The following is a 12,690-nucleotide window of genomic DNA, read 5'->3' on the forward strand; positions in this document are numbered from 1 at the left end:
GCAAGAACATGTACAGAGAGAGATATCAAAGGCTATTTGAGCATCATCATGTCTGATAAAGTGAATACGTACTCTCAGAAACTGGCAACTGGCAGCCTGGAACATTGCTGGGTGTCTTTTGACACACAAATCACTGATCATATGATGGATGGTTCTCATAACTATGATGAGATCAGTAAGATGCTGCTCATCTTCCCTTAGGTCATCATTACTTGACCAAGTATATCTTCATGAAGCTGAGGAATAAATGACACTTTTTTTTTTTTTTTTTTTTTTTTTTTTTTAAGAGGATGTCAAAGCACAAGGATCAGGATCAGTGCAGAATCTAATCGGAATGATGCTGGAGTTCAGTACACCCCAGTTAGACCAATGAAATGAACAGATGTCCATGGAATCAGGTTAACACAACATGCAACTTCTTTGTATCTGGATCACTTTGGGGCATTTTTGCTTTGTATTTACCCAAAGATAACAGCAGGTAATCCTTCAATATTGTGTGAGTTCCACCTGAATGGGTAGTGCTCTGGAAGTAAAAAGAGCATCCTACTGCAGCTACTTATCCTACAGTACGTGCCTATCTTACTGCAAAGCACCTTAGTATTGTCAATACTGTTAGATGGTGTTGACAATATGATAGAAAGGCTCAAGACTGGTAAGAAGACTTTCTTCCATGAAAAGGTATATTTTTGACAAAGAATCCACCTGCTTCTCTCAAAACTCCCGAAGACATTCAAGTGGAGCAGAGATTAATTGCATTCCTCTTAAGTGGGAATACTGCTTGGGGAGAGATACATGAAATCCCTCCACGTCCAAAAACCAGATGACATATAGACAGACAGACATGTACATAACCTGCGGGAGGAGGAGGATGACTGAATCATCAGCAAGCTGTGGGTAGGGATATGAGAAGAAAGCCCAGCAGTGGATACTGAGGCAGAGGGCAGAACAAATCAATTATTATCTATAGATTGACAGGTACCATTAACAGCTTCCAACGTGAAAATGTCCCAATTCTACTTTTTGTTTTTTTTCTTTTCTGTTACCCAAAAGGACTTAAAAGATCAGTGGCCTGAAGGACCTACCTTACAGAGAGAAAGGAGAGAGCCAGTACAAGCAATACAAACTTTACACACATGCCTGAAATAACATGAGGCTCCTGTGGAGCTGGCTGGGATGGGAATGGAGGAGCACAAAGAAGCCCTCAGCTATAGAATAAGCCTGACTTAAAGAAGCAAGAAAGTGTGTGACTCGAGCCTTACAGGTCAAGAAACAAAGGGAAACGACATCTTCATGGTCACACAGCAAAGCACTGTTAGAGAGGGATTTCGGCTCTGGGTTTCCACGTGCCTATCCAACACGAAGCTAGCTTGTTGCTTCCATCAAAACTGCCTTGCACACAGCTACCTCACACTGCCAAAGCAGAGCAGGGATAAACTGGTGAATTTGTACAAATGTTGATGGCATGCAGTCCCTGCCACAGAAATAAACGGCTGCACCGCTGCTGCAGGAAGTGTTCACACAAGAGGTGTGCCTTTCGAGTCCCTGAGTATCATTAACACTTTTTATCAATATCATGAAGTTCTGCAACAAAAATAATAGGATTTGTCAGGGACCGTTATGAACCGCCTCTGCTGGATAAATACATAATACATGATGGCAAAGGTCTGATGGGACTTTAATCAATTGCCTTTCTGAGTCAAATAAATGTCACATTAGACGTAAGCCATGTTGTATTCTGTGGGGGCCTCTGCTCCCCTCGTCTCACAGGCCTGACACTGCCACGGGGAGCTATGCACGCGCATAGACTCCTACTTATTTGTAGCAAATATATCAGAGGAAAACGGGAACAGCACGTTGTAAATTACAGATTTGGGACACCTTATAATGAAAGGAAAAGGGGAATGGAAAGAAATATGGGGAGATCACTGGCATGAGAGGTCAGCTCAAATACGTCTCCTTGGTAGTTGGCATTGTCATATCACCTTTGGCAGTCACTGCAGCATATCTCATGTTTTTGCCCATAGGGCGGGGGAGAAGCAAGTCTGCCATTTCTTTCTGCATGGCAAAAGTACCGAGTCAACTTTAAATGTTAAAGTCACATATTTTAGCTCTGCCATCAGCAAAAGAAAGCTCTTTGTTTCAGCATGCACCTGAAAAAATTCTGAATGTCTCTTTGCACTTCAGCATGCCTTTGAAGGAATTCCAACAATCAGAACTCAACTTGAACTAAAAGTTGCAGTTTAATTTCTCTCCCAGATATAAAAATGCTATTTTTTCTTACTGTGCTATGCCCTTTTTTTTTTTTTTTTTTTTTTTTTAAATTTTAATTCCAGGCAGCACTTTAACAGCCATCTACTTTCCTCTCTGAACATGTAGTAGACACGAATTTAAATTGCAAAATGGAGATCTGAAGTAACACAAAGTCCAGACAGATTTGGACATGGAGTTCTAAACATAAATTTAGAAGTCCTCATTATTTTTGGCAATAGCTCCAGCTTGAACACCCCAAAACAGTGGCTTAAAATGCTGGTGGACATTTGGAAAACTTTAGTCTATCTTTACTTTAGTAAATATTATGATGTGGTAGTTCTATATTTCCCTTTATATCACAACAAAAAGCTTCATTGTTACAAAACAGTAGATTTCACTGCCAATATGTATTAAAAACTCAATGCAAAATGTAAACTTTTGTTCTAAATACACAAAACCATCACAGATTAGAGCCTGGCAAGATTAAAAACTAAAAGAAAACAAACAAATTCTCCCTAAGTTCCATTCCCCGTGCCCCCAAAAACAAAAAAGCAAAACTCAAATGATTTTTTTTTTTAAATCTTCCTGTTCCAGTTCTTAAGAACACAATTATCTGGATTTATGTTGTATTTTCTCCAATGAAAAAAGTCACTGCACTGATAACTTACATAGCAGCAGCCAAACGCAAGTGAAGGAGAACAGGCAAAAACAGAACCCTACCTAATATTTTCCAAAGAAACTACTAACAGGCTTTTAGTTCTGATATTGTTAGGTGTCAAGGTGAATACAGCATATTTAGTTTACCCAGATAAGAAGAGCAGGTTGCTATTAGGTTGGAAAGGACTGTGGTAAGGAAGGGTTCTATGTCATGAGGGGAGGTATCAGCAGGGGTGGGCTGAAATGCTAGTTGACTGATTCCTACACTTGTTTAACTCTTGCACAGCACGGAATACGACACGCTTTATTCTCAGAGCTCAACCACACAATACCTATCACATCAAATATGTCCCCAGATTTAACAGAAGTCCTCCAGAAATGCACATATTAATTCCAGATCAATTGATCACACAATGTCACTGAACTAAGCCTGAGTCCCATAAGCTGATGCTGCATTATAATTCTGGACTGCTGCACCAGTAAAACAACTCAGTATTCACTCTTATGGCCAGTAACAGAGAAGTTCACAAGGGCTCTCTACTGCTGTGAATGGAACTTAAACAAAATGTATAACTCATATTAATGAAAAGTATAAAATGTTTGGAAACAAATACTTACAGAAGAGACAGGAGAGGTTCCTTCGGAGGAAGGCCACAAACTGATTGTGAGTGATCTGTAAAGAAAAGGGAGAAAAAAAAAGAAGAAATTATGAATTTAAGTGATAATAAACACTCTAAATGATATCAAGATAAAAAAGGGATTGAGGAGGCTCACAGATGGTAGCAGTTCCCACAGGAGAGAAAAAAAGTGCTTAAAATTCACGAAATGTATACATTTTGGAAGTTTTGAAATTACCTGACCCCAAAACTATATAGCTGAGAAAACTGTTAATGGCGGAGGAGCTTTTCAGTCCTGTGATAATTTCAAGCCAGCAGAGACTAAATATCCTCTGGTGGCTGTTCAACAGTCTCCATGAAATAGGCTTGTGGCTCCTATGGACAAATGCTCTTATCACAAAAACACTGCCAGATTTGAACGGCATCCTTCTTAGCAGCCGTGCCAGATGATATAGGCCTCTGAAACAGAACTCGCCTTCCTGATCCTGACCTTCACAGAAGAGGGGTTAGGCATATTATTAGGGCTGAGGATGCTTACATTACAGCTGATAGCTGCACAGAAAAATTGTGTTGTCTTAGTTCCTTCTGTCAACACAGTATCTTTTGGACTTGACAGATTTGTTACCCAGAGACTCCTAAGAAAAAACCAACACAACAAACGGATGTATCAAAGCGGAAAGGCTAAAGGATTACAAACTTTTGGTAGACTAAAGGTCTGGTTTCCCAAGTCTACTAAGGAATACTAAGCTATACGGCCAAAATGTATTAACATAGGATTAAGGAATGGACAAAATGAATTAAAACTCTGAATTGTAAGAAGAAGATACACGCCTCTTTGACAACGAAAACAAAGGCAGATGCCCCCAAAGTGTTTTATGCTACAAATCAGTCCTGTCCTGCCTTTCCTTCATCAAGCTGAAATAAACTCAGGCAGTCAGACCAGACAGTGTTCTCTGAAAGATTGCTGGTCTGGGGACCACAAGCACGGTGCATAACGGCCCCGGGATCCATACGGTGCTCTCTAGTACTTAATTCAAGCCATGGCTCTCATCTACTGTTTCCTGTCCAGGTACAGGGAGAGATTAGCTCATTACTCAAAGCAAATAAAAATATTCACAGAAGTACGAACCTAAGTTGAGATAGCGAAGGAAAATGAGGAGCTGTCACAGGAGAGAAAGAAGGAAGTCAGGTAGAAAATCTATTCGGAGTTATAGCTATTATTTGTAGGAATTTTGGGCTTGGTAGAGGAGAGTATGAGAAAAAGCATGAATGCTTATCTAGTGTTTGGTCATCTACCCAGGAAGGTAGAAGAAATACAGCAAAGAGCAGAGAGAATCATCAAAACTGCAGGTCAGCAAACAAGATATTTATAGCATTTGTTGGATAGACTATCCTGAGAGGCCCTATTTAGCTGCAAGATTTCTCTTTAAAGAAGAGAGGAAACTGATTACTCCCACATTTAAGAAAGATTTGTATGAGACAGATGACAGGATGGATTCTGCCCAGACTGAAGAGCTGAAGTGTCTCAAGATATGAGATGGTCAAGATCAGGCTGGTAGAGAACAGGTCACTATTTATGTTATTTTGAAGAATCTGTAACTGATAAACTTTAACAGGGAAGTTCAGGTAGAAAAAAACATTCTTTTCTAAGCATGTATCCCTTATTTGCATTTTAGATGGCTCCTGAAGATTTGAACATGAGGCTCACGGACACATCTGGAATAGACTGTATGCAAAGGACTGCAATGGCTGCTATTTGGGAAGTACTTTTTTAGGGTTTTGGGCAGCTGGGACACTGAGCTGCACCATAACAGAACCTGAGACAAAAAGTTTGAGCCAAAGAATGTGTCTTGGAGACCCAGAGCTTAAAAAAAAAAAAAAAAGAAAAGACAAGAGAAAAAAAAAAAAAAAAAAAAAGTAGGAGGCATCCAGCATGGGAAAAAAAACACAGAATGGAAAATTTTAGCCTAGTGGTTAGAGTTTGGCTGTGTTATAAGCAATATAAAACAAGTTCTCTTAAGGGAAAGCATCAAGCAACTTTGATGACATGGATGCCAAAGAATTCTACAAATTATGGTCTGAGACTCTGGAGGTGCTGAGTAATGACTTACACCAGCATTACCATAGAATTTGCTGTAAGGAATGAACAAGACTGTCATACCTAATTAAAACTGTAGGGTAATTTTAGACAGGAGGAATATACTAGAAGCTGCAAACTAGAAGCTGGCAAATCGTCAGAACTGAAAGACCATAATTTTTTAAATGATCGCAATTGGTCTGGACACTTGATTACAAGTTTTGTTCAAAAGAAAATACATAAAAACAAAACTTTCCATGTAAGTATTTGAAAAACAAGACGTGTCTGAGGAAACTATGATTCATTCCAGGTTAGATAACTGCAGCACACGTATGCTGGAGAGAAGTGGGCCAAGTTCTCTTCTCACAGCCTTGTGCAGTCTTGGTTGAAGCCATGAGCAGAACTGGGGTGAAACTTTTCATCATATGGCACTCTTTGTCACTAGAGATGGACATAACCTAATTACACTATATTAACACAGTAGATTTCTTCAAGATATACTATTACATGATAGATAAAAAATGAAGTCTAAGAAAGCTGACCATTTTTCTCAGTCCTCCAAGTTATAAGCAGAATAATTACCCTTCTCTACTTATGTCATTTGTTTCCCACCCAGTATTGCTCTATCTGGTGGGGTGGAGAAAAGGAATCCACTGATCTTTTTCATATTCAATTCCCAGTGTTAATTAATCATTATTACTTGGAAGCTGTTTTGGCCATTGGACAGGATAGCCAGGGGCAAATCTTAAATCTGCCCTTGTGTCATTGTGGCCAGATTCAGCCCACTTTCTCTTTCTTTGCCTTGTGAATAAACTCCATTTAAATCACAAAGACTAAGAGACAAGTAAGGCCTAAACATTAAGGATATTTAGGAATCTATCTCCCCATGATTTTAATGAGAATTAGGCTTCTAAATGTTCAATGATTTCTACTTACGGGGAGTTAAGATAGTGAAATCCAGTCATCTGAGCTACTTTATGTATGCAGGTAATAGATTTATGAGTCTAAATACAATTTTCAAAGGTGACTTAGGCATTCACATCAAATTCTACTGGAAGTTAGTAAAATTTTGGCTGTAAACCACCTGGGGACTTCAGAATGTTTTACCTGTGTTAACTTAAGTAGCACTTACTTTCAATTAAATTAACATCTGAGGTGCCAAAGTCATTTTTGCAATTGGCATTTAGTTGCTTCTAACAATTTATTCACTAAGTGGCTTGAGTTAACCTGCTTTGAGTGCCTTCTTCGTAGTGGTAAATCAGGACAGAGATTCTGCTTCATTTGTGCAAAGTGATTTAGGCTCTTTCAGATGTATTGCATTACCAAGATGAGAAATGATTTTCATTCAACCCCTTTGCTGGCAAAAAGGAGGCAGGTTATGAACTACCTTAAACAGGGTGGCAACAGATTCAGATAATCCCAACCCGACTGCTCTTCCCTCAAAACTTTTTCAGCCTTTACCAACAAGGAACCAGCAAAGAGCACAGATTTATATGACACCTACTCAGGGTATTGAATCTGAGATGTAGAGTATTGCCATACCCCTTTCTTCTGGATGCACTGCACCTGCTCTGCATATAAACTAGAATTTAATCCTAGCAGAAGATGAAGACAATAATTTACTAGAGAATCCCTCAGTTCAAAGGAGGCCAAACTGAGCCACTGCCATGATGGGAAAAAATGGTAAAATGGGAGGTTGTTTCAGCTGAAATTCAGCAGAGCTCTGTAAATGATCTGAGGGGGCAGAGAGGCTACACTGACATAGCAGAGACATGTCTCTGACATAGCAGAGACAGATTACAGTAAAATTAAATTGAGGATTTTAGTGGATATAATTGTTGTTTTTATATATTAATGAACAACAATAATACGTGATTCTAAACTGAATACCAGGTTTGACATTTAATCTGAGCGCTCGTACTATCCATAAATGTTCATAAACGTCACAAGACCCCAACCCTTTGATTGAATTACAATCCAGTATGCAATTTAGGAAACATGGATTAATCTACATAGATTTATATTTCTCCAGGTTACATTGTTATTTGTTGATTTATACCCTTTCCCCTTAAGTGTTCTTTTCATCGAGAATCCAGGAAAATACATGCAAATCTTTAATAGGAGAGCAAAGGAGAGCAGCTCAAGATCCAGCGACTAGCAGCAGATGGAAACTTAGTTCAGTGAAACCTATACTAATTATCATTTGCTTTTTGAAATCACCTCTGCTAATGGCCAGCAAGATCTTAGTCCCTGTGATATCTCCTATTACCTCCACATTAACTCTTACTACAGCCAACAATCACCTAACAAGTTTCTTGGCAAAGCTGTGCAATTAAACTGCCTTTCAATCATCTTGCTGAGGAATCCAGAAATGGAAACTGCTTTAGTATTACAAGTTAATTGCAAAAATGCAAAGGAAGGCAGTTAAATGTTATGTTACCATCCATCTCTGGGGCTCCCAGCACAAGAAATACATGAACCTGATAAAGTGGGTCCAGAAGAGAGCCACAAAGATGATGAGAGGGCTGGAGCACCTCTCCTGTGAAGAAAGGCTGAGAGAGCTGGGGTTCCTTAGCCTAGAGAAGGCTCTGGGGAGACCTCATTGTGGTCTTTCAAAACTTAAAGGGGGCTTCTAAGAAAGATGAAGAGAGACTTTTAACTGGGATAATAAATCACTAATAAAAATGATAAGACAAGGCTTAATGGTTTTAAACTAAAAGGGTAGGTTTAGATTAGGAAGAATTTCTTGTCATGAGGGTGGTGGCACAGGCTGCCCGGAGAAGCTGTGGGTGCCCCATCCCTGGAGGTGCTCAAGGCCAGGCTGGATGGGGCTTTGGGCAACCTGGGCTGGTGGGAGGTGTCCCTGACCATGGCAGAGGTTGGAACTGGGTGGGCTTTGAGGTCCCTTCCAACCCAAACCATTCTCTGATTCTGTGATACCAAATGTATGAGAACATCTTAGCCACAGATGTCACATGTGAGGCAGGGAACTACATCAAACAAAGTGACATATAGATGAAAATGATCTTAAATATCTTCTTTTCCTTCCTTCCTTCATTCCTTCTTTCTTCCTTCCTATCTTTCTCTCTCTCTCTTTCTTTCTCTCTTTCTTTCTCTGTGGTCATGCTACTTGAGGTGACCACCTCTTTTACCAACCAAAATACCTAGAATTCCATTGCCGTCTATATTAATAAGCTTCACTGAACAATGGTATCTGCTTGGGGACTGATAATGACACCTACTTAAACAATGTGTTAAAGCACAGAACAAACCAAAAGGCCATCCTCAGAAGCCCTATCTTGCTCCCTTTGAAATCAACAGTTTTCTCAAAGGATTATATAGGCCAATTCCCATTTTCCTCTGCATTTTTACTTCTGTGTGCCTATGAGAAGAGGGACAATGCCACAGTGCAGCCCCTGTAGTTGTGAATTCATTCATTCATTCATACATATATTAAGAGAAGGACTGTCTGCTTTATCTAATTGGAAGGGAAATAAGCATCACTCTGTTGACTTAGTGCTAGGGAAGTGATGAACTGAAGAGATGGTTTTACAAGTGACAGCTTACTCCAGTGAGGGAGAAAGCACAAATGGAAGAGGGTACTGCAAATTGGGCTTGAGGGGCAGTTACATGGTCATGTATCAATTGTTAGCCTACTACACTGGAGAATCAAAATAAAATGATTTTTAAAAAATGACAAGGATTATTTGTACATGTTAGAAGTACGGTATATTACACTGAAATGTAATTTCACATGCACTTTGGTTACAAATCATTTAAAAAAATTGAATGTACTCCTTACTAAACGTGTGCACACTCCTTTTAATGAAATAAAAAAAAAAACAACTAGTGGTTCTGCAGAGAATGTAACAGAAACCTGAGAACAATTTTGAATCACAATTAATAAGGATATGCCCATTACTCGTTTTCCAAAGATTGTTTAGATTGTTTGTTTAGAAGATACAGTCCACAAAAGGTAACAGAAAGGGTTAACTGTTTTTTTATTCCTCCCTTGAACTAGAAGACAGAAAGCCTTGCTGTTTACCTTATCACATATTCTAATGGGTTTATGAATAGCCATATCTTATGTTTTCTTTAATTAGTATGTAAGTAACTACTTAAAATAGTTGTTAAATCTGGACCAGAAAGCGTAATAAAAGGAGAGTAGTGATTTTGTTTTTCAATTAAAAATAGCTAAAATGTTAGCCTTGTCTTTTTCAAATTAAGAAATATGCAATGGGCAAGGGATACTTTAAATATGTGCTATGCATGCATGCACACACAAATGCTTTTATAAACCAGAAACTTCACGGACCCTTAACTAGAAAATACAAAAGAAGTCTTGAAGGAATAGATTTTTCAACACACATTGCTTGCCAGGAGGACTGGATAATATTATATTTTGATAAGACCAAAGAAATTAATCCAAAGTTTGGACTTTTATGTTTCTGTAAGCTAATTCAAAAAGACACCAAGTCAAAGAGCTGTCTTGTTCTGTCGCTAACTCAGCCCAAAATAAGTCCTACCAGCTGTTCTCAGTGAAAACAATGAGGTAGATGAAATAAGAAAAGGACTCTCTTACATTTGCAGACTGAACTCTAATTAACATCCATCAGAGGTCTCCAGCTCCCCAAGAAGAACTTCAGTCAAGAAAGGTCTCTATATAAAGCACCTCTGAGGAAAACATCTTTCAAAGAAGAGCAGGAGAACTCTCGGAAGCAACATCACGTTACAGCTTCAACAGCAGCTGCTGTAAGAGGTTCAGGGTGAGAGCAAAATGAGCAAAAAGCCACTCCCCCCCAAAAAAAAGGGTTAAATATATAGTTGTTTAAAAATTTAAATGTAGCATTTTGAGTGTGCATCTTGACCTAAAGATGGCATGAAACATTATTATGATTAATTTTCAGTAACTCTGACTACTGACTGTGTCTTTGAGGATTTTGTAAAAATAAGGGAAACCAGGACGTTGGGTTGGCAGGTACCTCCCAGCACAGCCTGGCAGGAGAAGGAAGCTGCCCACCACCACCCATCTTGTGCCAGGGCACTTCTGTGCACCACTGCCCCAGAGATGGGCACAGGCAAGCAGGTGCTGTGCTTCTTATGTGCCTGGGGATTAAATCTGGGAAACAATACCTGGGAATGGAAACAGATTACCTGGGAATGAGCAGCCATCACCAGAATAACCCATACTGCCTACGTCTGAGTGCCCAGGGGTGCTGTGCTGTAGCATATCTTCTGCTTCTCTACTTGGAGATTTGCAGCTCCAGTGCACAGTCCACATTCCCTTCGCCCTTTCTTAAGTACCTGTCCTGAATTCAGCGGTGCCCAAAAAGTTGGATTACACGCTATAAGAAAGTACAGTCAAATAACACCAAACTATTTAAGCAGACTAAACTTGAGTAACTGAAATGTTAAGCTGAAAAAGTATGGTACGAGGAACCAAATGCATCTGTATTAATAAAAGCAATTAGTGAAGTTTGGCTTGTTGTCTCCTATTAATAATGAGATAATTGCTCTAAACTCTAGTGATACATATAAATAGGTTACTGATATGAGGAAGTGACCCTGGAAAATGAGTTTAAGTTATTGGTTGGGAGCTTTCTGTTGCTAATTACTTTCTTTCTGGGTATTGATGTTCCTCTAGGATGATCTGATAAATCTAGCAATGTTGTGATCACTCCTCTAAATGGTATCTTTGGATCATGCGTGGTCCCAAGAGCCATGACACTCCAGTGTACTTTACGTAATTTATTTCCAAAGTGAGACGTGCTGACTCTCCATAATATTTCTTTCATTTTAACATCTGACTAACATTCAATTTGGGACATAAGTACTCCGATATATCATTTTTCCCTGAAGGCACTGCAGATCAGAACTAAAGGGCACTGAGTTTGCGAGCACCACGAGGCTCAGATAACGGGGTGGGCACTGTGAAGCTTGGCTGAGGGAAGCTGCAAGGGGACTGGAGGGCAGTGCAGAGCTCTCAGAAGCCCCAGCCTGGGGTTATGCTGGGCTTGAAAAATCTACCTTGCTCTCTTTGGAGAGAGCTGCGTAGTCTATATAGTGTTTTAGGACTTGAATATGAGGGTGTCTGTGAAATCAGGAACCAAGTGGCAGCAAGATCATTATGGAAAAGTGTAACGATGTCAAATCCCTAATCACAATCATTTAAAGAAAATGTCAGGATGTTTTCCTAACGGCCTACCCAGAAGAGAAATCATGACGTGAATATATGAAGACCTATAGGAAAATGCTAACCTGACAGATACCAGGAGGAGCAAAGCCTTGAAAGGTACCATACGGTTTGTGCTCTCTTCTTTACAATTTGTACAGCCTCAAACATACACCGTGTTCTTGTGACAGGATGCAATGCTTGGAACTAGACAAAAAGCATTACAGAAAGTATTTCATTTTCCTTTAAACCCCTACAGGCCCACTGAAGTCACCAGGGTTATGCAGCTGCGCCGGTGTGTGCAGTAGTAAGCCCTCAGCATCTATAAAAACAGGTGAAATATGTGCCCTTTCTGAGTTTTCCAGAAGGATGTCCAACTTTTTTTTTTTTTTTTTTTTTTTTTTTTTCTAAAAGGCCATAATCAATACTTTGGAATTTATTTTTCACCTGCTTCTTTTCACTCTATGCCTATTAAAGTAAATCAAAACTACCATATAAAGACCCACTAAAACAGCTTCTGGGAACAATACTCTTCATTTTATATTCGGTATGAGAACAGCGTACTCTATAGCATGCAGTTAGTTTGGTGACACGTGCCCTGAAAATTGAGTTTCAGGGGAACTAAATTTTTCGTTGCCTTTTTAGATGGGGATGGGTGCCTGAAGAGGCAAGAATGTAGTCTTTTATCACAGAATCTGATTCCTCTTAACATTGAATCTGATGCCATTTTATAGGATCCTGTCCCTAAATTTAAATGTTACTGCAGATTTATCTAAACAACCTTTCTCTTTCATTCCTTATACTAATTATTATATATAATAATAATTATTAATATTATTATTATTTTTATCATTCCTTACAGAAAGAGGGCTTTAAGTGGTGCAGCAGCCAGGTAGCTTAGATGGTCATTTCACTCC

General features: G+C 39.2%; 1 protein-coding gene across 30 annotated transcripts in view; it reads right to left on the minus strand.

The window, feature by feature from the left end:
• The window catches only part of ZBTB20 (zinc finger and BTB domain containing 20), a 457,627-nt gene that overhangs the window by 117,980 nt on the left and 326,957 nt on the right, over nucleotides 1-12,690 (minus strand). For all 30 annotated transcript variants that reach the window (XR_014688574.1, XR_014688575.1, XM_084506527.1 and 27 more), the window contains one exon: nucleotides 3,526-3,580. The gene's annotated coding sequence lies outside the window, so the exon portion shown is untranslated. The remainder of the gene's footprint in view (nucleotides 1-3,525; nucleotides 3,581-12,690) is intronic.

The sequence above is a fragment of the Aythya ferina genome, assembly GCF_964211825.1.
Source record: "Aythya ferina genome assembly, chromosome: 1".
Lineage (NCBI taxonomy): Eukaryota > Metazoa > Chordata > Aves > Anseriformes > Anatidae > Aythya > Aythya ferina.